The sequence below is a fragment of the Capsicum annuum genome, chromosome 8, assembly GCF_002878395.1.
Source record: "Capsicum annuum cultivar UCD-10X-F1 chromosome 8, UCD10Xv1.1, whole genome shotgun sequence".
NCBI lineage: Eukaryota > Viridiplantae > Streptophyta > Magnoliopsida > Solanales > Solanaceae > Capsicum > Capsicum annuum.
The window spans coordinates 28,948,046-28,973,769 of record NC_061118.1 but is presented as its reverse complement, the minus strand read 5'-3'; positions in this window follow the sequence as shown (position 1 = coordinate 28,973,769).

Below are 25,724 nucleotides of genomic sequence, written 5' to 3'. Positions count from 1 at the left end.
TCAACCCGAAAAACTTGTTTTACTAGCTTGAGCTAGGTGTGTGTCTAGTTGGTTTCAGTGGATTCTAATGTGTTTACTTTGTTCCAAATATTTTAACTATGTAATTATGAGTGGAATAACCTATTTGTGATGCGCAAAGTTTAATTTGATTAAGTTAAGAGTCAAAATAATAAGTGGAAAATCATTGTGAATTTGCCTTATCTTAGCTCTTGTTTTGATTTGTTGTTGAGAATATTGTGTTGTTTTGATCATTAATATGTGGTGTATGATATTGTAGAAGGCTTTGTGAGCTAAATATAGTGATATATTGATGATTTAAAAGCTGAAAATTCATTAAAAATACACTACAAAAGACATAGAAAAAGAATAGAACGTTCTGCACTTAACAAAAATTTTAGAAGTAAATTCCAGTGAGTCAACGTGTCGCATCGACATCCCAGTTCTAACCAGTGCAGTGAGACGATCTTTGAAGCATCGCGTCGCTTATTCATGCATTGTTGCCAACACAGATTTGGAGCTTTCCCATTTTTAATATAATACAACTGGCTCGCAATTAGAGAGGCGGTTTGTGGGAGTCTTTTTTATTGTGGGATTAGAATATAATATATGTATTTAGTTAGGTACTTGGACATTAACTGGACATTAACTTGGACAAGGATTAAAGGCTGGATAGCCGGGACGCGATATGAAAATAAAGAGGACAATTACCTGGAAACTTGGACAAGAGAGAATTAATTCGGTGGACACTAATTTGGACAAAATTAACGGAGGCTGATACACAGTTTATTAGGTTTTTAATTTTTTATTTAGATTTTAATTTTTCATATCTTGTATTCAAATATTTGGATCGTGATTATGAATATTATCGGCTAAAAACTCCCCTTCCGGGGTTAAAGTCAAGAACATGATTATTATTGTTTTGGATTAAAATAATTTAATTTTGCTTATCATATTTGATTGTTTGTTTATTCTTATTTTAAATATTTTATGGATTGATTACCCATAAAATACATATATTGTCGACCTTTTGATCTTGGGAGAGGGAATAGGGAGATAGAACATGGAAATAAATAAAGTTTGATTTTTTATTCTCTTATAAAATAAAGAATTAAACTTAGCGTCTAGGACAGAGATGTACTTAGATGCCTTACTTGATTCATATGTAGGATGATCACTTTAATTCAATTAATTAGATTATTACATCGCTGCTTAACGATGTAGTTGTAATGTCCATATTAGGTACAAGATTATAGGTTGGGAAATCATGATCATGCAATTAACCCTACGAATCAACAATCAAGATAAGCAAGTTAATGAAGGAAATTCAATAATATAGTATGATTGTTCGAAGTGCTTTAACCTCGGGCTTTAATCCATTAGTTATCCCAAGACTTTTATTTTTATGCATTCTTTATTTTATTTTTAATTTATAAAATTACAAACTCTCTTTTTGGTTACTTTATCTCAATTGTTAAACTATAATTTGATAGTTGACATATGCAAGTCCCTGAGAGATCAATACTTGGGCTTTCTTGAAGCCACTTTACTACTTGATAAGACCACGTACACTTGTATGTGTGCTGTCAAGTTTTCTGCTCCGTTGCCCGGGACTTGTAATTAGGGAACTATCTTATTTTTAGTTTTTCTATATTAAGTTGTAAATAGTTTTGTTTTTTTAGTCTCTTTTTTTTTTTTTTAATCACACTTCTTGACATGACAGCTTGGGATAGATGATTTTCGAGTGATGAAAATTCTATATGGTGTATGGTTTATGGTAATAGTGGTCATTCTCAAGATATGTGTACTCTCAACCCTGATTCAATAATGTTTGTGGGCTATAATCAAAGGCAATACTATGTGAACGCCTACAACTAGCAGCAGTAGTTTCAATAGCTATAGGTTCAGAATTACCAGGCCCCGATTCAAATGAGCAATATGGAAGAAATGCTGAAACACCTTCTAGCTGATCAAGAATAGTTGTCAGTAGAGATGAAGAGTAATGCAGACATTTTAGAGCATCAGAAAATTATCATGAGGAACTTGGTGATGTAGGTAGGAAAATTGCAACAGGTTTATAATACCAGACTTTAAGGTGATTTGTCAAGTGACAGTGAACAAATAAGTGAATCACTTTGAGAAATGGTATGAAGCTCAATGAAGAGCCTTTAAAAATAACTAAGGAGGTAGATGGAGAGTTGACTTCCCAATCTATTGAAGAAAAAGTTGCTGATAATTCAAGAAAGTCTGAGTACTCGAAAACTGAAATTGTTAAAATTATTAAGGAGATGCAACCACCACCATATGAATTACAACCATTCAATTGTCATCTTTCTCTTGAGACTGAAATTAAGAAGGTGAATAAAAGTGAGGATGTTGAGGATTGTGTAAATTTTGAGGTAGGATTGGTTGGGCCTTATTCAAAGCACTTTTCTACATTATGTTTAGATGATATCTTGCCGGTGGAATCATTTAAAATAGTATAAGAGTATGAAGATGAGGAAAAAGAATCCTGTATTCTAGATTTTACACTAGATAAGCAATATAAAAACACACCTCATTTCAAGGCTGAGTGATTTACCATGCATCATCCATTACTCAATTTCGTAATTTTTACATCCCTAACTTATGATCGAGGCAAGAAGATGGATGTGAAGTTAGGGGTGAAATTCATATCCTCAAAATGGAGAAAAAATTTGATTGGGTCGTGCCGTGAAACTAAATTAGGCGCTTCTTGGGAGACAACCCAAGCTAAGGTATGTTTTCTTTTTAGTTTTTAGTTTTTACTTCACATAGTTTTTATTTTTATTGAGTCGCAGGTTTATGGGAAGTCTGAGTACCAAAAATCTGAGCTAAGGAGCATGGCAAAGGCAGAGTATGGGGTCCCATAGATCTCCTTGATGCAAAAAGATGCTACTAGCTAGGCCTAAAGATCTCAGGGAGTATTTCTATCTCTTACTTTTTAAGTTACTTTGGGGACAAAGTATATTTTTAAGTGTGGGGTGAGAAATTCCCAACTTTTAGCTCAATTTAAATTTTTTTAGGATAGAAATAAGTGATATATTTGAGTTGGTTCTATTTTTGATTACATGGTGCAAGTGTTTTGCTTGGTAAAAGCATGTTGATTGGGCAAATTATTATTTTTCAGACTTCTAGGCTCAAGTTTTTGACTCTTCTATTTGTTGGCTTAAATCTGAATTTATGCTATTGTTGGTTGGGATTCTATGATGATCCTATTGAGTTGAGCATGTGCCATGTGTGGTGTGAGATTTTTGTATATTCCTTATTGTATGAGATGTCTAGAACTTGCCCGGTGTGTGTGAAACGAAATAAAGAATGTGGATTTAAGAGATGATATAGGCATTTCTTTGATAGGATTGTTTTATACCTTCTATTAGTCATACCCGTGTGCATTATCCTAGTTAACCCCCATTGAGCCTTTAGCTTTTTCTTCTGCAACCCCATATATAGCCTAATCCCTTTCTTTGATTGACCACATTTTGACCCAAAAAGCTCCCAAGTGTTGTAATGAAAAATTAAATTGAGTAAGGAGTTTGAAAAATTGAAGAAGAAAAAGGTGAAATTAATGCCCCAAGGTAATAGTTATTGGTGTATAAGTGATGTGTGGTAGATTGATGTGATGTAATTTATGTTAAAAATATTGCCCTAATTGTGAAAAAAGAGAAAAAAAATGATTCTTGTGGTAGTAAACTATGTGTCCACCAAGTGTTTGTGAAAATGCTTAAAAAAGATGGGGCAAAAAAAAAAAGAATGGAGTAGATAAAAAAGTGTAATTTGGTTGTTGGAGATTTATTTCAAATGTATAATGTAGTGTATTAAAGCGCTTAAAAAGGTTAGTCACTATTCCCAAATAGTTTTTACCTGTCCCTTAGCCTACATTACAATCCGAAAAAGACCTATTTGATCCTAAGTTCATCATTCTGATATTAGTGGAGCATTATACTAAGGGCAAGCCTATGGTTCATTATGTGTAACTTGTGAATTCTTTGTGAGAGTGAGCGTAATTTGATTCTTGTACCCATTATATTATAAATTGCATTATTGCAAGTGATTATGGGTAACTCTATTGTTGTGAGGGCACATGTTTGATGAATGTGGGTGATTTGTATGATGTCCTTGATTGAGAAATATGCATGAGTTTGCCAATTATGTGAGTCAATTCTTGAGGTTAGGATGTTTCGTAGTAGAATTCTTGAGCCTTCAATTGTGTAAATAACATACTTTGTGTAGAAACTTGCATTCCGTGTAATGATTGTAGTACTAGCTTGAGTGTCTTTATTTTAGTAGAAGTGTAGCCTCACCTCAGATTTTTATGCATAGAGTAAAGAGTTGTTCGAGGAAGAACAAAAGTTTAAGTGGGGGGTGATGATCTGAGGTAGTTTTATTCACTTTTGTATCATTATTCTAGCTTATATCGCCTTGTTTTGAGAGTAATTCATGTGTGTAACGGGTTCATATTGATATACATAAGCATTTAAGTGTCCAAGTACGAGATTACAATGTTCAAAGTATTTTTCAAACAAGTTAGTACTTAATTTAGTCATTTAGAGTTCAACCCAGAAAACTAGTTTTACTAGCTTGAGCTAGGTGTGTGTCTAATTGGTTTCGATGGATTCTAATGTGTTTAATTTGTTCCAAATATTTTAACTGTGTAATTAGGAGTGGAATAACATATTTTTGATGGGCAAAGTTTAATTTGATTAAGTCAAGAATCGAAATAATAAGTGGAAGATCATTGCGAATTTGCCTTATTTAGCTCTTGTTTTGATTTGTTGTTGAGAATATTATATTGTTTTGATCTTTAATATGTAGTGTGTGATATTATAGGAGGATTTGTAAGCTAAACATGGTGTTATATTGATGATTTAAAGGCCGAAAATTCATTGAAAATACACTACAAAAGATATAAGTAAAGGATAGAATGTTCTACATTTAACCAAAACTTTAGAAGCAAATTCTAATGAATCGATGCGAAGTCGACGGGTTGCGTCGACATTTCAGTTATAACCAGTCCAGCAACGCAATCTTTGATGCGTTACGTCGCTCATTCATGCACTGTTGCCGACGCAGATTTGGAGCTTTTCCATTTTTAATATAATACAACTGGCACGCAATTAAAGAGGCGGCTTGGGGGAATCTTTTTTATTGTGGGATTAGAATATAACATATATATATAATTTTTTAGGTACTTGGACATTAACTTGGACAAGGATTAAATGCTGGACAGCTGGGACACAATATAACAAAAAGAGGACAATTGGCTGGAAACTTGGACACGAGAGAATTAATTTGATGGACACTGTTTTGGACAAAATTAACGGAGGCTTCTACTCGGTTTATTAGGTTTTTATTTTTTTTTATTTAGTTTTTAATTTTTTATATCATGTATTCAAATATTTGGATCGTGATTATGGATATTATCGGCTAAAAATTCCCTTTCGGAGTTAAAATCAAGAACATGATTACTATTATTTTGAATTAAATTCGTTTAATTTTGCTTATCATATTTGGTTGTTTGTTTATTCTTGTTTTAATTATTTTATGGATTGATCACCCATAAAATACATATATTATCAATCTTTTGATATCGGGAGAGGGAATAGGGAGATAGAACATGGGAATAAACAAAGTGTGGGTTTTTATTCTTTTATAAAATAAAGAATTAAACTTAGCATCTAGGACAGGGATGCACTTAGATGCCTTACTTGATTCATAGTAGGATGATCGCTTTAATTCACTTAATTGGATTATTACATCTCCTCTCAACGATGTAGTTGTAATGTCCATATTAGATACAAGATTATAGGTTGAGAAACCATGATCATGCAATTAACCCTACGAATCAACAACCAAGATAAGCAAGTTAATGAAGGAAATTCATAATATAGTATGATTGTTCGAAGTGCTTTAACCCTGGGCTTTAATCCATTAATTGTCCCAAGACTTTTATTTTTACGCATTTTTAATTTTATTTTTAATTTACAAAATTACAAACTCTCTTTTTGGTTACTTATCTCAATTGTTAAACTAGAATTTGATAGTCGGCGAACGCAAGTCCCTGAGAGATCGATACTTAGGCTTTTTTGAAGCCACTTTACTAATTGATAAGACCACGTACATTTGCGTATGTGCTTGGGCGCTGTCACTCACCGCGATGCCACTGCGTCGCGATAGAGGCCAAACTTGGGATTTTCAGTGACAAAATTTAATTTATTCCCAGGGGTAATTTGATATTTTTCCACGACCCTAATCAGTTTAAACATGAAATTAAACCTTAAATAACTTAATATATCATTATTTACTCACTTTTCTCAAGATTAAAAGCATTCTCTCTCAATTAGCAAACCTTAGTTTTCAAGATAACAAGAACAAAGCTCAAGAATTCCTCCATGAACCTTCAAGAACTCTTCTTCTCAGGTATGTTAGGTGTTTATATATGGGTTCCTTTCATCCATAAAGTCTAAGAATCTATTTTTAAAACTACACGATTATTGATTCATGATTTACACGTTTGAAATTGATTGTATTCATGTTCAAGATAGTAATTGGGTTTTAAATTCATGATTAATTATAAGTTTCCATGAAATTAAAATAGTTTATGTGATGAATTATGTGAATTGTATGCTAAACCCTTGACATTGAAATTGACCATTGTATTCATGATGTTCATGTGTTGACCATTTTCATGTGAAATAATCCATGCTCCCCAAGTGTTTGCTAAATTGCCTATGTGAAGTAAATAGTGAAATCATGGCATGTCATTATGTGGTCCCATTCAAGTACAAGCTCATGCCTTACAAGTGTTTGATAAAATGTCTCTGTGAATGAATTATCAACAAGTGGACATTGTTATGCTTTTCAAGATCATGGAATGTGTCATTTTTATGCTATCGAGTCCTGGGGGTATCTAATACCCTAAAATCTAGCTGTTTACCTAGATCTACCGTAGTTACAGAATAGTCTTAGTCATGTCATGAAATAGTAGTACTCATTCAGTTATAGAATTTAGTGAGCTCAGTCCAGTTTAGTCAGTCAGCACGATCAATAACAGATTAGTCAAATCCAGTACAGTCTAGTAACCAGTCCACGATCTATTCAATTGGGAGTAGGATTCAGCACCAAGTGAATCCAAGGATGGAGGATCACTTGCCAGTAGAGGGTGTGATCCTTAGAACCAGTCTTTATGTTTCAAAACTACGTAGCCAACGTAGGTTGAGATATCAACCTTCCCGTTGAGGGTTGATGAGGTGTTTTAACCTTCCAGTTGAGGGTACCACCATTTTCATTAATGTACCTGCCAGATGAGGGTAACTCTTCAGTTGTCTTTACCCGTGGCATGGTATTGACTCTCTTCCAACTGGGGTTACAGGTTGGGTCCCAGTTATTTTATTTGGGACATATCGATTAGATAATTACCTCTTACAATTTTAGTTCCAGTCTAAGTATAGAACTCAGTTCAGTTCTACAGAATCAGGATTATTAAACACAGTCACTCAGCATTAGTATTTAGTTATCAGAAATCTCAGATATCAGTTAATCAATATAAGAGATCAGTTCTCAGCTTCAGTAAAAGCTCAGATACAGTATACACGTATATGCACCGTATTGCATGCTCAGTATTTATAAGAGTTTTAGTTATCCATGTATTCTCTTATTTAGTTACTTCATATCATTCAGTCAGTTACTATTCATGTATATGAACCCTTGCATTCAGCCTTACCTTATCTATCATACCAGTACATTCCATGTACTAACACATACTTTCTCTTTGCGCTATGATGTCTTATGTCATAGGTTTGGATGCTCAGGTTCCCGATTGTACTTAGACAGATTCAATTAAGAGCAATATATTTAGCAGTGAGTCCTCATTTATCGAGGATATGCTTTATTTTATTATTTTTAGTAGCTTCAGTATTTTAGTAGTTGGAGTTAGTTGAGGGATTGTCCCATCAACTCCACATTCAGATATTTCAGTTAGAGGCTTTTCAGACCAGATTAGTTTAGAAAGTATTCAGTTTTCAGATATTATTGTCAAATATTATTATTATTATCAGTATTCAGATTATGAACCTTATGGTATTTCAGCCTATGTTTCTCGTTATTACAGTATTATTATTCAGTGCTCACAGCAGGTACCAGTTATGGGTTAGCTTGTGCTCCTTTGGGGTCATAAGCACCATGTGGCATTCGGGGTACAGACGGGAGGTGTTACAATGTTGCTCTACCTTCTTCTCATCATAAGATCTATCAAACTTATAAGAAAAACTCACAACTCAGTAAGCATAATATGTGGAGAGGGCATTTGGACAATCACTCCAATGTCCATCTCGACCTCTACATAAAGAACAACTATACTCCCAATAAGAATGAGATGGTGATTCAATCTTTCTCCGAGGAGCAAATCTACAATCTCTTCAAAAGTAGGGTCTACATAATATGGACATAGATCGTCAAGATAGGACTTCCAACTATAAAATTATTTTTGTCAAAAGGTGCCATAAAGAAAAGTAAAATAAAAACAAAATCGACCTAACACAAGAAACAAAAGAGAAGTACAAACAAATATTTGCAAGTACGAGTTTAAGCTAGTAAGCTAGAATTCCAAACTAACTTAATACACCAAATTGTTCCCCGACAATGACACCATTTTTCATAATACTTAACTTACATGTCAATTTAAGTGCAATGCGATTGTCGTTAATATATTTACCAAACTTTAGAGTCGGGGTCGAATCCACGAGGAACAATGTGAGTGGAAATAAAGTTATTTTGACCTAATAAGTACTTTTTAAATTCAAACAAATAGTACAAAAAGATAAAAATAGGAGAATATGAAGTATAGCAACACTAGCATTTCTTTTGGGTTTTTTGAGTACAAATTCAAGGTTACAAATTATTAGTCAAAAAAATTAGGCACGAGTAATGAGCTTATGCTTTCCTAGGGGCATGCCATGCATGAGGACTTGATGATTCGGTGCATGTTTAAATTGTTGATGATGTGGTAGGCCAGATTGAAGGTCCTTGTGATGAGTTTGTCAACATAGTCTCAAGGATTTAACCCACTGATACTTTTGAGTACCTAAAGAGTGTGTCAATTAAAGATGTACAATACCTCAATTAGGCATCCCTGTTTCTAGAATGATACCTAAAATATAGTCAAACTCACGATCACCCTTATGTCTAAGATAGTGAAAATTTAGTAAACCAGACCAATAATTAGCTACTATTACTTTGCTCTCAAAATCCCTCTTTCAAGGATGATGTGGGTTCCTAAAGTTCACCCAAATCTTTCTATGAAGGATGGTTTAATTTTTCAAGAGCTTTAGCTTTTCACCCATACACCCATTTAAGTATTTGGGATTTTCACCCACAAATCCTAACTAACTTAATAAAGCAACAATAGAACCCATCAATCAACACATTAACATATTCACAAATAAATCACAAACCACATGCAATTGCACCCTATTCTAGAATAATTCTAAGAGGAAAAACTAGCAACTCATAAGATAAATAAGTAAAGATTTTACCCAAAATCCCCATTGATTTGATTTGAGAAAATCTTAAGTGAATGTTACTTTAAACTATGAGATCTACCAAATCTTCAATGAGAGTTCACTAATTTTTCACTTGGAAGTGACTCCAAAGTATTCTTCACCTAAAATTTATACAATATTTTCTTCTAAAAAAATTGAGGCTATAACCCTAGAACAATGTCTAAAAATTGAGGAAGATAAAATATATCCAATAATAGGGTTCGAGTTTTTGTCAAATTTTGGATTAGCCATGTGCATTCATATTTCTCCCCTTGGGCTCCATTTTTTTTCTAGACCGCGATCGCATAGGCTTGTCCACGATCGTGATTATCTCATGCAACTATGGCATGTTGACCTTATTGACAGACCGAGACCACGGTAATTGAGACCATATTTGCTCCAGGTCTTCAGTTGGACTTTCTTTCTTTCTTTTGATCATTCATAGCTCCAACCCACATATTTCTATCTCATCAACTATATACCTACAAAATAAGGATATTAGTGCTTTCAATCACAATTATGTCTCATTTATCCATTCAAAATAGGGTAATATGCATGAATGTTGAGTGCGAATGAGAAGTAAAATCACCATTCATCATTCTATCCTAAAGATTCCACATCAACTTCACCAGCATTAGTATCTGAATAGTCAGCAGAGGACTCATCATAACTCTTAACCCTGGGAGAAGGTAGCTTTGTTACGAGGTTTCAGGACCTTTCACAGGCCCTTGACCTCTTTTTTTATTTTGATAAAGAAGTTGTCTCACTTATTATCCCTTTTATTTATCTTCTCATGGGAGGTATGAAGGTCCCTGCGAGACTCTGCAAGTGCTGAATATGCCCTCTCAAGCCTAGCAACTGTAGCTTCCTACTTCTTCTGCTCTTCACGATAGTTTCCAAAGTCTGAGCGGAATGCCTGGTAGATGACTCTCCTGGCCCTTAAGGCAAACCTGATACGAGCTTCATGATTGCCCATATATCAATACCACTGTCTTCCAGGGGCCTAGCAGTAGATGGTCTACAAGATTAGGGCTCCTCAACTGTCGACATACCCAAGTCGACCTTTCTCTTCTTGCTTTGGCTAGGTGCGTCATCTCTCCAAATTTCTTGCTTTGATAATGCTTCACTTATATGTCAATTTAAGTACAAGGCAGTTGATATAAATATATTTACCCAACTTTTAAGTCAGGGTCGAATTCATGTAGAACAACATGAGTGGCTATTAAATTAGCCCAAAACAATGGGTACTAGATAAAATTCGAACCTAAAGTATAAAAAGATAAAAATGTGTGTGTGTGTGGGGGGGGGGGCGGGGTTCAGAAAATATCACAACTAATATTTCTTTTTGGACTTTTCAAGTACTAATTCTGGGCTACGAATAACTAGAGTATAATTAATTAGGCACGAATCTTGGGATTATGCTTTCCTAGGGGAAACTTATGCATGGGCATATTATTACATGATGCGAATTCTAAATGTTGGTGATGTGGTAGGCTAGGTGGGAAATCCTTTAGTCTACTTTGTTAACAAAACATCAAGGGTTTTACTCATTGACCCTTTCAAGTACCTAATAAGTGCTTTAATCAAAACCTCCTAATACCTCAATTAGACACCCTTATTTCTAGTATGGTTCCCTAAGTATAGTCAACTTCACAATAACCTTTATGTCTAAGATTGTGAAAATTAGTAAACCATGCTAAACAATTTTCTATTATTTCTTTGGTTCCCACATCCCTCTTTTAAGGATGATGTGGGTTCCTAAAGTTCACCTAAACCCTTTCTTTAAGGATGGTTTAAGCTGTCATGAGCTTGAGATTCACATCCACAAAGCCTATTTGTATATTTGAGGCTTTCACCCACCAATCCCAATGAAATTAGCCAAGTAATAATAAAACCCAACATCACAAACTAGTAAATGCACAAGTAAATCACATCCCATACATAATTGCACCCTAATTTAGCATAATCCCAAGAGGAAAAACTAGCTACACATAGAAATAGTAAGCAAGATATGCCCAACAACCTCCATTGATTAAATATATAAAAGACTAAGAGAATGTTACTTCATACTTTAAATATCCACAAACCTTCAATGGGAGTTAGCCGATCCTTCACTTGGAAGCTACTCCAATGTATTCTTCACCCAAAAATAGTACAATATTTTATTCTCCGTGTATGGTAGCTAGGAACTAGAAAAATGTTCAATAATTAGGAATTGTATAATGTATGATTGAATTATAGTGTTTGAGTCTTCTTTAGGGAATATTTGGGAATAGCTGAGTGTATTTATATCTTTTCCCTCGGGCTGATTTTTTGCTTGGCCACAATAGTATAAGTTTTTCCACCATCGCACCTACCGTGACCGCGATAAATGCCAAGACATTGTGGTATATTGACCACCTTGATTGACCGCAATCGCTGTCTGAGGACTGTGATCACGATAACTGAGGCCATGTTCTACTCTAGGTCTTCAGCTGCACTTGTTTGATCCCTTTTGTTCCCTTTTTAGCTCTAATCCACATCTTTTAATCTTTTTATCTTGGTGCCTACAAAATGCAAATATTAGTGCATTTAATCACAAATTATGTCTCACATATTCATTCAAAGCATGGTAATATGCACGAATGTGAAGTATAATTGAGTGGTAGATTCACCACTCATCAATACCCCTAACTTAATGTTTTTCTTTTCCTCAAGCAACACTACCTCTTACTATGAGACAATACACATTTATACCTAATATATATGGACCAATATCACATTGACTTTATGCTTAGTCAAAACCATAAGTAGCTGTTTGCATATGGGCCAATCTATTTTCACTTCTCCCCTCAACATAAAAAGCAATATTTAAGATTACAAAAGACTTTAAAGGGAAATAATGTAACAATAACCAATACTCATGAAGTGACTCACTTTTGACTGTTTATGAGTTATGAATATACAACTAAATTATACTCCACATTTGAGCACATTACCATACTTTTAATGAATAAGTGAGGCATAATTGTGATTAAATGCACTAATATTCACATTTTGCAGGCACCAAGATGATAAGATTAAAAGATGTGGATTTAGATAAAATAGGAACAAAAAGGAGCAAAGAAATACAACTGAAGACCTGGAGCAGAACATGGACTTAGTTATTGTGATCACAGTTAGTCAAAATTGTCAATATAACGTGATCGCGTGGTATTTCCTATAGTCGCGGTAGGTGCAATAGCGACAAAACTAGTGCAATTGCGGCCTAGCAAAAAATTAGGCAAAGGGCAAAGATGTAAATGCACACAACTGTTCCCAAATTTGCCCAAAAGAAGACTCAAACCCTATCATTCCATCATACATTCTACAATTCTCAATTATTGAACATTGTTCTATTTCTTAGCCTCCATACTTGGAGAAGAAAATATTGTATTAATTTTTGTTGGAGAATACATTGGAGTAACTTCCAAGTGAAGGATCCACAAACTCCTATTGAGGATTTGTGGATATTCAAAGTTTTAAGTATCATTTACTTAGTATTTTATAGATCTAATCAATAGAAGTTATTGGGAATATCTTGCTTACTATTTCTATGTGTAGCTAGTTCTTCCTGTTGGGATTATGCTTGATTAGGGTGCTATTATGTGTGGGATATGATTTAATTCTGTATTTAATTGTTTTTAATGTTTGGTTTTATTATATCTTGAATAAATTGGTTGGAATTTATGGGTGAAATCCTCAACTATAATAATAGGGTTTGTGGGTGAAAATTCCAACCTCTTAAAAGCTTAAACCATCCTTGAAGAAGGGGGTTTAGGTGAGCTTTAGGAACCCACATCATCTTGAAAGTGGTATATGGGAACCAAGGCAATAATGGATAATTGATAAGCGTGGTTGGATACTTTTCACTATCTTAGACATAATGGTGATTGTGAAGTTTACTATACTTAGGACACCATCCTAGAAATAGAGGTGTCTTATTGAGTTATTAGGTGGTTTTGGTTGAAGCACTCTTGAGGTTTTGTACTCGAAAGGATCAATGAGTGGAACCCTTGAGGTTTTGTTGACAAGCTAGCATCAAGGATTTCTAACCTCGCCTACCACATTGATAACACTCAACTTACACATTAATTTAGTGCAACGCAGTCGTTGTCAATATATTTACCCAACTTTGGAGTCGGGGTTGAATCCACGGGGAACAATGTGAGTGGCGATTAAACTAATTTAAAACTATAGCTATAAGTTGAATTCAAATAAATGATATGAAAAGATAAAATGGGGGGTTTTTGATGATAAAACAAATGTTAAAGATTTAACTTTCTTTAGAGCTCAAAACTAAAATTTCAATAGTTCCAATCAGTGATAGAGAGGAACTAAGGTTATGATCATTATGATTATTAATCCTCCATTTTATAATATCTGTAGTATTGGGTTCTCATGACTGGTGGGAAACACCAAATTATCAGTTTCGATAGTCCACCTAAGTGTTTCTCAACCTACTTAGATGTTGAACTCCCTAATTCTCTCGAACTTAGGAAATCATTCTATTCATACTGATTTTATTTTAAGTTGATCAATCTTGTTACATCATTAATCATTAGATGAGAGCATAACCTTCCCAAATCCTTGTTGATAATTCGCTACCTTTCGTTTATTTTTCAGTTCGAGCAAATCAACATAAGGCAGGATTTATTGTTTGCAACCAATAAATAACAATCATAACAAAGGAATTATCAAGATGTCCCCACAATCACTCAAACCATAACCAACTATTAAATCCATGGGGGAATAATCATAGATCCCACAACCCTAGTGGTGGGTTTTAGTTCCACATGAGAAAGAAAGAGATAGCAACAATTATAATCATCATTCAAAGTAATTAAACTTACAAAAGATGAAATCTGAAGTTGATTCTCTTATAAGTTCAAGAGAAAATTCCCACAACCAAATCAAAGAGTTGAAAATTGAATTCTATGTTTTTTAGCCCCCAAAAAGAGGTATCTTTTCCCTTTTTCAATAAGTTTAAGATGTCCCCCCTTTTTATTAGAAAACCCTAACATGTTCTTTAAATACTTCAGCCTAATTATGGAAACAAAATCATAGATCACAGTATTTTCTCAGCCAGGCGATGATGTGTATGATGGATTATCAAGATTCTAACGACTTATCAGGAATATCGTCAGCTCCTCTTCACTTTTGACAATCTATGCCTTAGGTTGACGATGAGATGTGACGGCTTATCAGACATGTGATGACTTATCAAAATTATTGTCGCTTCTTCACTTCAAATCCCATTCCTTGCCTAAGCCTAACGATGATCCTGACAGCTTATCACACTTCTTACGTACTATCGTAGATATCATCACGAATTCCAGCTGAAGTTTATTCTTTGTCTAAGCCTAACAATGAGCCTGACGGCTTATCACACTTCTGACGGCTTATCACAGATGTCATCAAGAATTCCAGCTGAAGCCTATTCTCTGTCTAAGGCTAACGATAAATCTGATAGCTTATCACAAGGCTGATGACTTATCAGACAAGTTGTCAGCTATACTTCCCTTTCTACTTGCTTAGAAATCAACTGTTTTACTTCTATTATTGCTGGTTTTCTTGCATCCTTACTTTTACTGCAATATCAAATGGAAAACAATGAAAAACGACAAAAGTTGCTTAAGACTTTGCAATTATTCTCAGTTAAAAGCCTCAAATGTGTTAGCATCTACTCAAATATCAAGACCCTCAACTTAAAATAATTACTACTAAAAGACAACCAAGAGGATACATAGTACATTTGGCAGTCAACCATCCATATTATCTTAAAACATCTTCACCATCTCCAAGGTCAATTAATTTAAAAACAACAACTGTGCATATTATTGAAGAACAAGAATGAGACACACAGGAATCAAGCTATGGCATCAATTCAGCAAAAGCAACCATACATGTACCAACATTACACTATCCAAACAAGTTTGCAACTAGCAACGTAACCAGTGTTCCCTCACTACAAAGTAGTCCCACTTCACTTTTATCAAACATCACATATGTAACCATGGGGACAGTCAAAATACGCTCACTCTCAGAATGAAGTTCCAATCAATGTATGCAAAATACCATAGGCTTGCCCTTATTTTCATTACCAAGATTTTCAGACAGGTCAACTAAGATCACTATAGGTCTTCTCTTTGGCTTGTAATGTAGGCTAGGGGCTGGTACGATACTCGATGATATTTAAAGTGACTAAGCCTCCTTGACACTACACTAGCTTCTAGGGTCTCACTTATTTAGCTTTTTCTATTCTTCTCTTTTCTTGATTACACACATTCAGGATGGGAGCGGTCTTTTCTACAATCATTTTTTTTCTTTTTTTCACAACTTTTTTTTTCTTGTTCTTTTCCACCACACCCATCTTTTTATTCTTTTCTTTTATTCTATCTTTATTCATACTCATTTTACATCACGCACCCCTATGATAGCCACCCTCAACTTAGGCCATTTGCCTAAGTCAAGGTGCACAGTATCCAAGGAGGACTAGGGCCAAAATAGGTTTATTATGATATAAATGAGATGGTGATAGGTATCATAAAAAAGAAATAGGCTATTCAAGCTCAAAATAGAGATCAAGTGATATTATGCATACAGGGAAGGTCATTTAGGCTAGAAGTGGACTAATCTCAAAATGGCCTATGATCCTTTCCTAACTTCTATCCTACAACCAAGGCAAGACTAACCGGGCAAGTTCTGAATTTAACATACAATGGGAACTAAGTAATATCTCACACGCACATGGCACACAGGTATATTACAAGCTACTACCTATCCGATTCATGCAATTATTTAGCAATGGTTATCATGTCACTAGTACTTATGCCATAACAAGATGCACAGTGGTAACACATAAATGCATATCACACAGTTATAAAATAGACCATTGGAGAGGTGTTCAAAAATCAACAAAAACATGTTAATTGCCTAAGGTACTTGTATTTCTCCTAGTCAACTACAACATTTTACAACAAATCACAATACGGCTAAATATGCTGGCTCTACTAGGAACAAGGCTCCGAGGAAAAGAAGCACTATAACAAAAACCCCCAAAGGACATCGTCACCCACAAGTCGCCCCACCCTCAACTTAAAATCATGAAATGTCCCCAATGCGTTAAACCAAAACAAGAGAGTTAGAAATATACCTGTGGCACTATAGGTGCGAAGATCTGATGTCAATCACATAATATGGATACAGACAACAAAATACCTTGGGTTGCCTTCCAAGCAGCGCATAATATGGATACAGACAACAAAATACCTTGGGTTGCCTTCCAAGCAACGCCTGATTTAATGTCACGACATGACTAAGTTATCTTGACTACTCAAAATTCATCAAGATACCTTAAAAGTGCTTCATCCTTTATCCCTCCACTTAGATGATTTGAATCGTCGGTCCATCTTTTAATCTTTACATCTTTTATGTACGTTGGGCAAATATGAGGGTATGATAAGGAAAGTTCTATCACGCCACTTCAAAGACTTGATCCACTTGCCCAATTTTGCATCGAACTTTCATGTGGGATCATTTGGCAATGGTGATAATCTTAAAAAGCCATTAAATGGACATCGATCTTTAAGCTTCTTGGCCTTCAAGATTGGGGTTGTATTATACCCTTTTGGAAAGACAAACTCCAAAATGTAGAAATTTTTCTCCTCATTTCCAAAATTCATCATTTGCTTGGGTTATTCGACTTTCATCATATTCACTAAGAATAATGTTGAAAAGTGATTCGAGTGAGGTATTTTCCCTAATTTTGGAGTTGCATCTTTCTCGACCTCTTCACCCCAAATTGGGCTAGAGTCTTTATAAGAGATTGACTTGGTTTCTTCTTTTGCCTCTAGCACCATTTCCTCAATCTTGGCATTATCTCTTATGGTTGGTTGGGAAATCACCGAGGGTTGCTCATCATCAAGCTCAACATCAATATAGGGTTCTATCTCCTCATCTTCACTCTCTTCTATTATTTTAAATGATTCCACAAATAAGATATTATCTAAACATAATATAGAAGAATGCTTTGAATGATTGACCTCTATATCTATCTCCTCATGAATGATTGGCTTCATGTATTGACGTATATCACATATGATATCATATGTTTCTTTCTGGAGATCCAACATTAGTTGAAACATAGCTTTAATGCCACTCTTTTCGGTGCTTCGTTCTTCCTTTTCTTGGCTATAAGACCTATCAAACTCATAAAAAAAATTAGAATTTGGGTTAGCATAATAGGGGGAAGGAGTATTTGGGCAATCACTCCAGTATCCATCTTGACCACCACATAAAGAACAATAATACTCCCACTAGGATGGAGATGGTGCACACATCTCTCTCCAAGGAGCATATCTACAATCTTATCAAAGTGCGATCCATTACAATATGAACACGGATCATCAAGATAAGATCTCCAACCACCAAGATCATGTTCATTACACGATGCCATAGTAATAATTAAACTAAAATAAAAATCTACCTAACACAAGAAATAAAAAAACTAAAACTAAATATTTACAACTTTGAATTCAAGCAAGTAAGCTAAAATTCCAAACCAACTCAATATGCTAAATTGTTCCCCAGCAACGGCGCCATTTTTGATAATGCTCAACTAACATATCAATTTAGTGCAAGGCGGTCATCATTAATATATTTACCCAACTTTAGAGTTGGGGTCGAATCCACAAGGAAAAATGTGAGTGGCAATGAAACTAATTTAAAACTATAGCTATAAGTTGAATTCAAACAAATAATATGAAAAGATAAAATAGTGGTTTTTAATGATAAAACAAATGTTAAAGATTTAACTTACTTAAGAGCTCAAAACTAAAATTTCAATAGGTCAATTAAGTGATAGAGAGGAACTAGGGTTATGATCACTATGATTATTAATCCTCCATTTTATAATAACTGTTGTATTGGGTCGTCATGACTTGTAGGAAACATCAAATTATCAGTTTTGACAGTCCATCTAAGTGTTTCTAAACCTACATAGATGTTGAGCTCTCTAATTCTCTCGAACTTAGGAAATCATTCTATTCATACTGATTTTATCTCAAGTTATCAATCTTGTTACAAAATTAATCTTTAGATGAGAGCTTAACCTTCCCAAATCCTTGTTGATAATTCGCTACTTTTCATTTATTTCTCAGTTCTAGCAAATCAACATAGGGCGGGATTTATTATTTGCAACCAATAAATAAAAATCATAACAAAGGAATTATCAAGATGTCCCCTCAATCTCTTAGACCCTAACCAACTATTAAATCCATGGGGGAATAATCATAGATCCCAAAACCCTAGTTGTGGGTTTTAGTTCCATATAAGAAAGAAAGAGATAGCAACAATTATAATCATCATTAAAAGTAATTAAACTTACAAAAGATAAAGTCTGAAGTTGATTCTCTTCCAAGTTCAAGATAAAATTCCGACAACTAAATCAAAGAGTTGAAAATTGAATTCTAAGTTTTTTAGCCCCCCAAAAGAGGTGTCTTTTCCTTTTTTGAATAAGTTCAAGATGTTTCACCCCCCCTTTTTTTTATTAGAAAACCCTAACATATGCTTTAAAAACTTCAGGCTAATTATGAAAACAAAATCATAGATCACAGTATTTTCTCAAATAGGGGACAACGTGTGTGATGGCTTATCAGGAGTCTGACAACTTATCAGGAATGTCGTCAGCTTCTCTTCACTTTTGACAATCTCTGACTTATGTTGACGATGAGACGTAATGGCTTATCAGACATGTGATGACTTATCAAAATTGTCGTCACTTCTTCACTTTAAATCCCATTTCTTGCCTAAGCCCAACTATGAGCCTGACAGCTTATCATACTTCTTACGGCCTATCATAGATGTCATCACGAATTTCAACTGAAGCCCATTCTCTGTCTAAGCCTAATAATGAACCTAATGGTTTATCACACTTCTGATGGCCTGTCACAGATGTCGTCATGAATTCCAGCTGAAGCCAATTCTCTGTCTAAGGTTGACGATAACTCTGATTGCTTATCATAAGGCTGACGACTTATCAGATAAGTCATCAACTATTCTCCCCTCTCTACTTGCTCAGAAATCAACTCTTTTACTTTCATTATTGCTGGTTCTCTTGCATTCTGACTTTTACTGCAATATCAAACAGAAGACAATTAATAATGATAAAAGTTGCTTAAGACTTTACAATTATTCTCAGTTAAAAGCATCAAATGTGTTCGAATCTACTCACACATCACACATCACCAACATTTATAATTTGCATCAAGTCATTACATACCTATGTATAAGTTGCCCTTATGATAGCATAATCCCAAGAGCCGCACCTAATTTATTAAACACTAATTATTCGTAGCCCCGAATTATTAACTAAAAACTGTAAAAGGAAATATTAGTTGTGATATTTTCCTAACCCCCCATTTTTATCTTTTTGTACACTGGGTTTGAATTTTGTACGTATCCATTATTCCGGGCTAGTATGATAGCCACTCACATTATTCCTCATGGGTTTGACCCCAACTTAAAAGTTGGGTAAATATATTGACAACAACTGCCTTTCACTTAAATTGTCATGTAAGTTGAGAATTATCAAAAAATAGTATTGTTGCCTAGTAACGATTTGACATATTGAGTTAGTTTGGAATTTTAGTTTACTTGCTTAAATTCAGTCTTGTAAATAAGTGTTTGTGATTTTCTTCTGTTTCTCGTGTTAGGTAGATTTTTCTTCTTATTTACTTTTGTCTATGACATCTCAGGACTACTATGATTTTGGTAGTTAGAAGTCCTGTCTTGATGATCCATGTCTATATTGTAATAAACCTTACTTTCTGAGAGATTGTAGAAATGCTCCCCTGAGAGATATGGAATCACCATCTCAATCCTATTGGGAGTATAGTTGTTCTTTATGTGGTAGTCGAGATGGACATTAGAGTGATTGTCCAAAGGACCTTCCCCCCATTATGATAACCTAATTACTAGTTCTCTATTTGAGTTTTATAGCTATCATGATCCAATAAGGGAAGAAAAATAAGCCAAGTCCAATAGATTTTAAGCAATGATTCAAACTATTATGGATCGAGTAACTATAATGGTGGAGAATGTGCAAGAAATACATCAATCCATGGGGGGATGTAAAGACGAGATTGCCAAGATAGAGGAAATAGGCAAGGAAACAAATCTTGTAAATACCATCATAATGCCTACTTCCCAAGAAGAGGTGAATCAATAAGAGAAACTAAGCTATATGGTCATTAATGTGATTGGTAGTGAAGAGTCCTCTGTGATTTTCCAACCAAACGAACCAAATATTGTTGAAGATGCCAAAATTAAGCAAATGATCCTAGAGTCAATAGAATAAACCAAGAAAATCTCTTATGATGACTCCAGGTTATTTCGAGGTAAAGATGCTAATAAGGATATAATTTGGAATTAATGGATAAACCTTATTCAAACCACTTCTCAACATTGTGCTTAGAGCATGTGATGAGAATCTATCTACCTGGGCAAATGATGGATTGTGGGGAAAAGGAGTCCCATCACTGCATTTTGGACTTTGACATTCCAAAAGAGCACATGGAAACCCCACCATCAAATTCCCAGGAACTCAATTTCCGATGTACTACTAGTGGCCTATTGATGTTCCCACCTTTACCCAAGAGATAAACTAGAAATTTAATGTGGAATTGGGTAGAAGGTTCAAGTCTTCAAATTGACGATATAGAAGCTTCATCGATATGTCCCCACCTCTATCTATCTTTACCTTGGAAGATTTGAATCTTATGTTTCTCTATCATTCAAATCATAGCGTGCGAAAGTTAGGACAAAGATTTAAATCTTCTAAGTGGAAACACATATAATGGTTAGAGAGGTAGTTTTCCACAAAATATGGTAAGAAACCCATCATGCTATGAAAGTGGAATGTATCATTTTATTTATGCATGATAGAGTAGATTTTATTTTTGTTTTTGGTTTTGCATAATCCATTAAATTATGGTACTATGTAGAGCATTGATTGAAACTGAAAAAGGGAAAGTATGAAATTATCATGTTTTGAACTGAATAGGGGAGTACATGGAACCTAAAATTGGTCTTAGTTACCATGATTGTGGCTCGTGTCACTGCAATTGCGATAGCTGAGTTTCTGCAATCATGAAACTAGGACCACGATCGCGGTTGAATTAGTTTAAAATGACCATCGAACTTCCTCTCATCCCCCACACTTTTTTTTAAATTCTCTTAAAATTCTCTAAGGTTTAGGCATTTGTTGAGAGTCCTAGAGTGAATTTCAGTCCATTTTTATCTATAACTCGGCAAGTGATCCGAACTCCCTCACTTTGATATTGATTTGGGCTTGGAACTTGTAGTTTAGGAACTACAATAGTATTTTCAATGCTAAATCCATGTTTGTATGTGATTATTGTAGTGGTTAGCTGTTGTAGTTGGTGTACACACCAATGGAGAAGTCTTAAGTACCTAGATTTATGCCTAAAAATATTTGATGCCCCAATGAATTTCATGTTGATTTCTTTATGCTTTGAGGGTATAATCTAGAATTTAGAGTATTTGTTTCATAACCATGAAAATCAACGGGTCGATTGGTACTAAATTTATGATTAATAGTTAGAGTTCTAGAAGTTGTTGCAGAAATCGTAGAGCATGGTCTCTCATTGGGACCGCGATCACGAAACTGTAATTGCAGTCTTTGGTCTACGATTACAGATCCACAATCACAATGAATGGTCTACAATCCTGATAACTAAAGTTAGTTTTCGGCTGAGTCCAAACATTTATCATGCCCATTTCTCACCCCAAAACCCGCAATAACATTGCCACATGAGCTTATTCATATTAATCTAGCATGATTTTGGAATGAAAATGTAAATAGTGGTTTAGATATTATGATGCCTACAAGCACTCAACATGGGAGACTATGACCATGTTCGTTTCATGGCTCCTTAATTTCATAGCCTGTATTATAGTGACTTCCCATGGACCAAGCTACTTCAAGAGAAAGGCATCTACATAGAAAAGGTGAAAGAAAAGTTCCTAGATTTCTTTGATAGGCTTGATTCTACCTGGTGTATATACTTTTCCCCGAGCCTTTGTAAGGTTAATGAGCATTGGGTGTGAGAGTTTTACACAAATATCAGTGTAGTCTCCCTTTTAAACATTGTGTTGATAATTAGGGGGAAGGAAGTACGTTTTGGTTTATTACAAGTGAATAGAGTATATGTGCTCTCAAATTTAGAGATAGATGACTTTTAGGCTACGGGATGTAAGCTGAGCACTTGGATGGATAGCATACTGTGCCCTAACAAAAAGGTCTCCTGGGATGCCACCAAATAAGGGATCTTCATGCATGACTTTATAGCAGAGGCCAGAATCTGGTTGAACATTATCCACAGAAGAGATCTTCTTGCACACATTTGACCTCTGTTACTGATTTACAAGATCGCATAATAGCCTGTCTGATGTCTAGTATTACTCTGGGCTAGGACAAATTATTCTTTAAGAATGGAGGCATTCAAGATTTTGGGTGGTACACTTCTTCCCTTTCCTTCTCTTAATATTGGGTTATGCAGAAGGGCTAAGGTAGAGGAGTATCCCATAGATACCTAGGTAAAACCCAACCCCGCATCACTTCACTCAAAATTTGGGGAGAAGGCGCTTCTGGACAAAGCAAGAAGAGAAAGGTAAACTTGGGTAACTTGACAACTGAGAAGTCTGAAACTTATGAGCCATCTGCTGCTCGGCCCTTGGAAGACATTGGTATTAATATTCATACAATCATGGAGCTAGTATTAGGTTTGCCTCAGGGGCTAGGAGAGTCATCAACCACGCGTCACTCTTATTTGTCCCGTTTAGAGTATGAAAAATATTGAGAGTAGCAGAAGAAGCAGGAAGCTACAGTTGCAAGGCTTGAGAGTACATATTCAGCACTGACAGAGTCTCACAGGGACCATTAGACCTCCCACAATAAGATAAAGAAAATAGAGAAAAAGAGAGGTAAGTTCTTCAGCAAAATGTGGAATAGGGTAAAGGGCCTTTAGAAGGTCTAGAAACCTTATGACAAGCTACCTTCTCCTAGGTTAAAGAGTAATAATGAGGCCCTTGTTGACTGGTCAGATGCTGATGCTAGTGGAGCTGATGCAAAATCTTTAGGAAAGCAGCTCTTGAGACGAATTCGGGGAGCATCCTTTTCCCTTGTTTATTGCTAATTTAGTGAGGACACTGCTATGTCTTCAGTTGGGGAGCTTGTTTTGAGATCTATAATATTTTGATTTAGTTTTGGATATTTCTTGTATTGGTTTGATGTCATTGTAGATGATTTTAATTTTTTTTGATTGATACATTTGGGCACTTTGGTGGTTCCCATACTTCATGGATTAGTCATTTTGTTTTTATTTTTTGATTCTCTATTTTACTTTATTTTATTTAGATTATGGTGATGCTTGATGATCTTTTTACTATGAAATTTTAAAGAAAAAAATTGAAAGAAAATGGGTGAAACAAGGAAGCAATTGTAGGCCCTTGTGTAATCAAAAGATTGAAAATAAAGGAAAGTGACCCATATTCAAAGGGTTGATCAAATAGTATGGTGTAGATATTCAAAGAGGGTGTAACAATGTTGTTCCTAAAATGATATCCTACCCTAATTTGAACCTACGTTAGAAGCTCAATAAGACCTTCAAGATCTCCAACCATTTTCTTTCATTGTAGTAGCAATTAAAAATAGGGGCAAGCGTATGTTATAACACATGTTAGGATAGAGAGTTCTTGTGTGAGAGAGAGAGTTTTGCATTTAAATTCCTTGTTGCATACTTGGTATTTTGGTGTGTGAAATTTTCCTTTTTGTGAGGAGGCATGTGAACCAGTTGAGGTGGGTTGTTTTGTCATCTTCCAAGAAATGAGGAAAATGAGTATAGTTTAGTGATACTCCCTCCCAAAGTACCCTTACCAACTGGACAATTTCTAAGCATATGTTTTGGTGACCATATTTGAAACACCTATCCCTCGCTTCATCATAGAAGACCCTATGCAACCTACAGCAAGATCAAAAAAGGACACAATAAAGCTGATTGTTCCATACTCATCTAATATTGGGCACCTTATACTCGAAAGTTATTGCCACCCTATTGTCGCCTATCACCGGACTTCTTTGGGTAAGGTGCACTAGCTGTACAGAAGGATCCAAAACTCCCCATTTTCTTCTTTGTCCACTTACAGTAATTCCAACCACCTTGCTGCTGAGCACCACCCTGTATAGAAGAACTGAACTTCTTACCCTTCCTTTCCCTAAACTCAACCTATTTTCTCTTTTCTTCCTCCACCCGTTGCATTTGAATGACAAACCTAGGAATGTCCATATCCTTGATCAATAATGCAGTCTTGCTTTTAAGGATCAAATACTGAGACATTCTAGAAGTGAACTTTCTCATCCTTTCTCTCATATCAAAAACAAATTCTAGAGCATACCTTGACAGCTGATGAAATTTTAAGGCATATTCCTAGACAAACATTTTCCCTTGTCACAAATTAATGAATTTGTCTGCCTTTACTTCCCTCATCTCCCGGGGTAAGAAGCAATATAAAAAATTATTAGATAAAATCTTACACAAAGTAAAATCTTGAACATAACCTCTCACCCTATCCCACTCCTTCCACTATTAGTACGCCATATCCTTAAGCTGGTAAGCAGCAAAATTCACCTCTTCCATCTTTGTGGCTTACATTACCTTGAAATTTTTCTCCTTTTCATTCAAGAAACCTGAGGATCCTTCTATACCTTCACAACTGTAAGAATATGAGGATTTATTTTCATAAATTGGCCAACCCATGTGGCCCTAATAGATAAAGGATCGGATGCATTCCACTCAGCCTGAGCAACAATCAACTGAGTAGTAACATGAATTGATTGAAAAAATTCTGCATTCCTGACCTTACCCTGAGGAGGACTAGTAGCAACCGGTTAAACTCCAAAATATCAGGAAATATAACCCTAGACCAATTATAGATCCCCTGTGTCCCTTCCACATTGTCTCTAGTTGGGGTAGAAGAGTTTCTTTGCATCTCAGATTACCGCGGCATGATTTAAAAAGCAAACAAACCAGGATTAGAGATGATTCCAGGACTTAGACTCCAAGCTTAAAA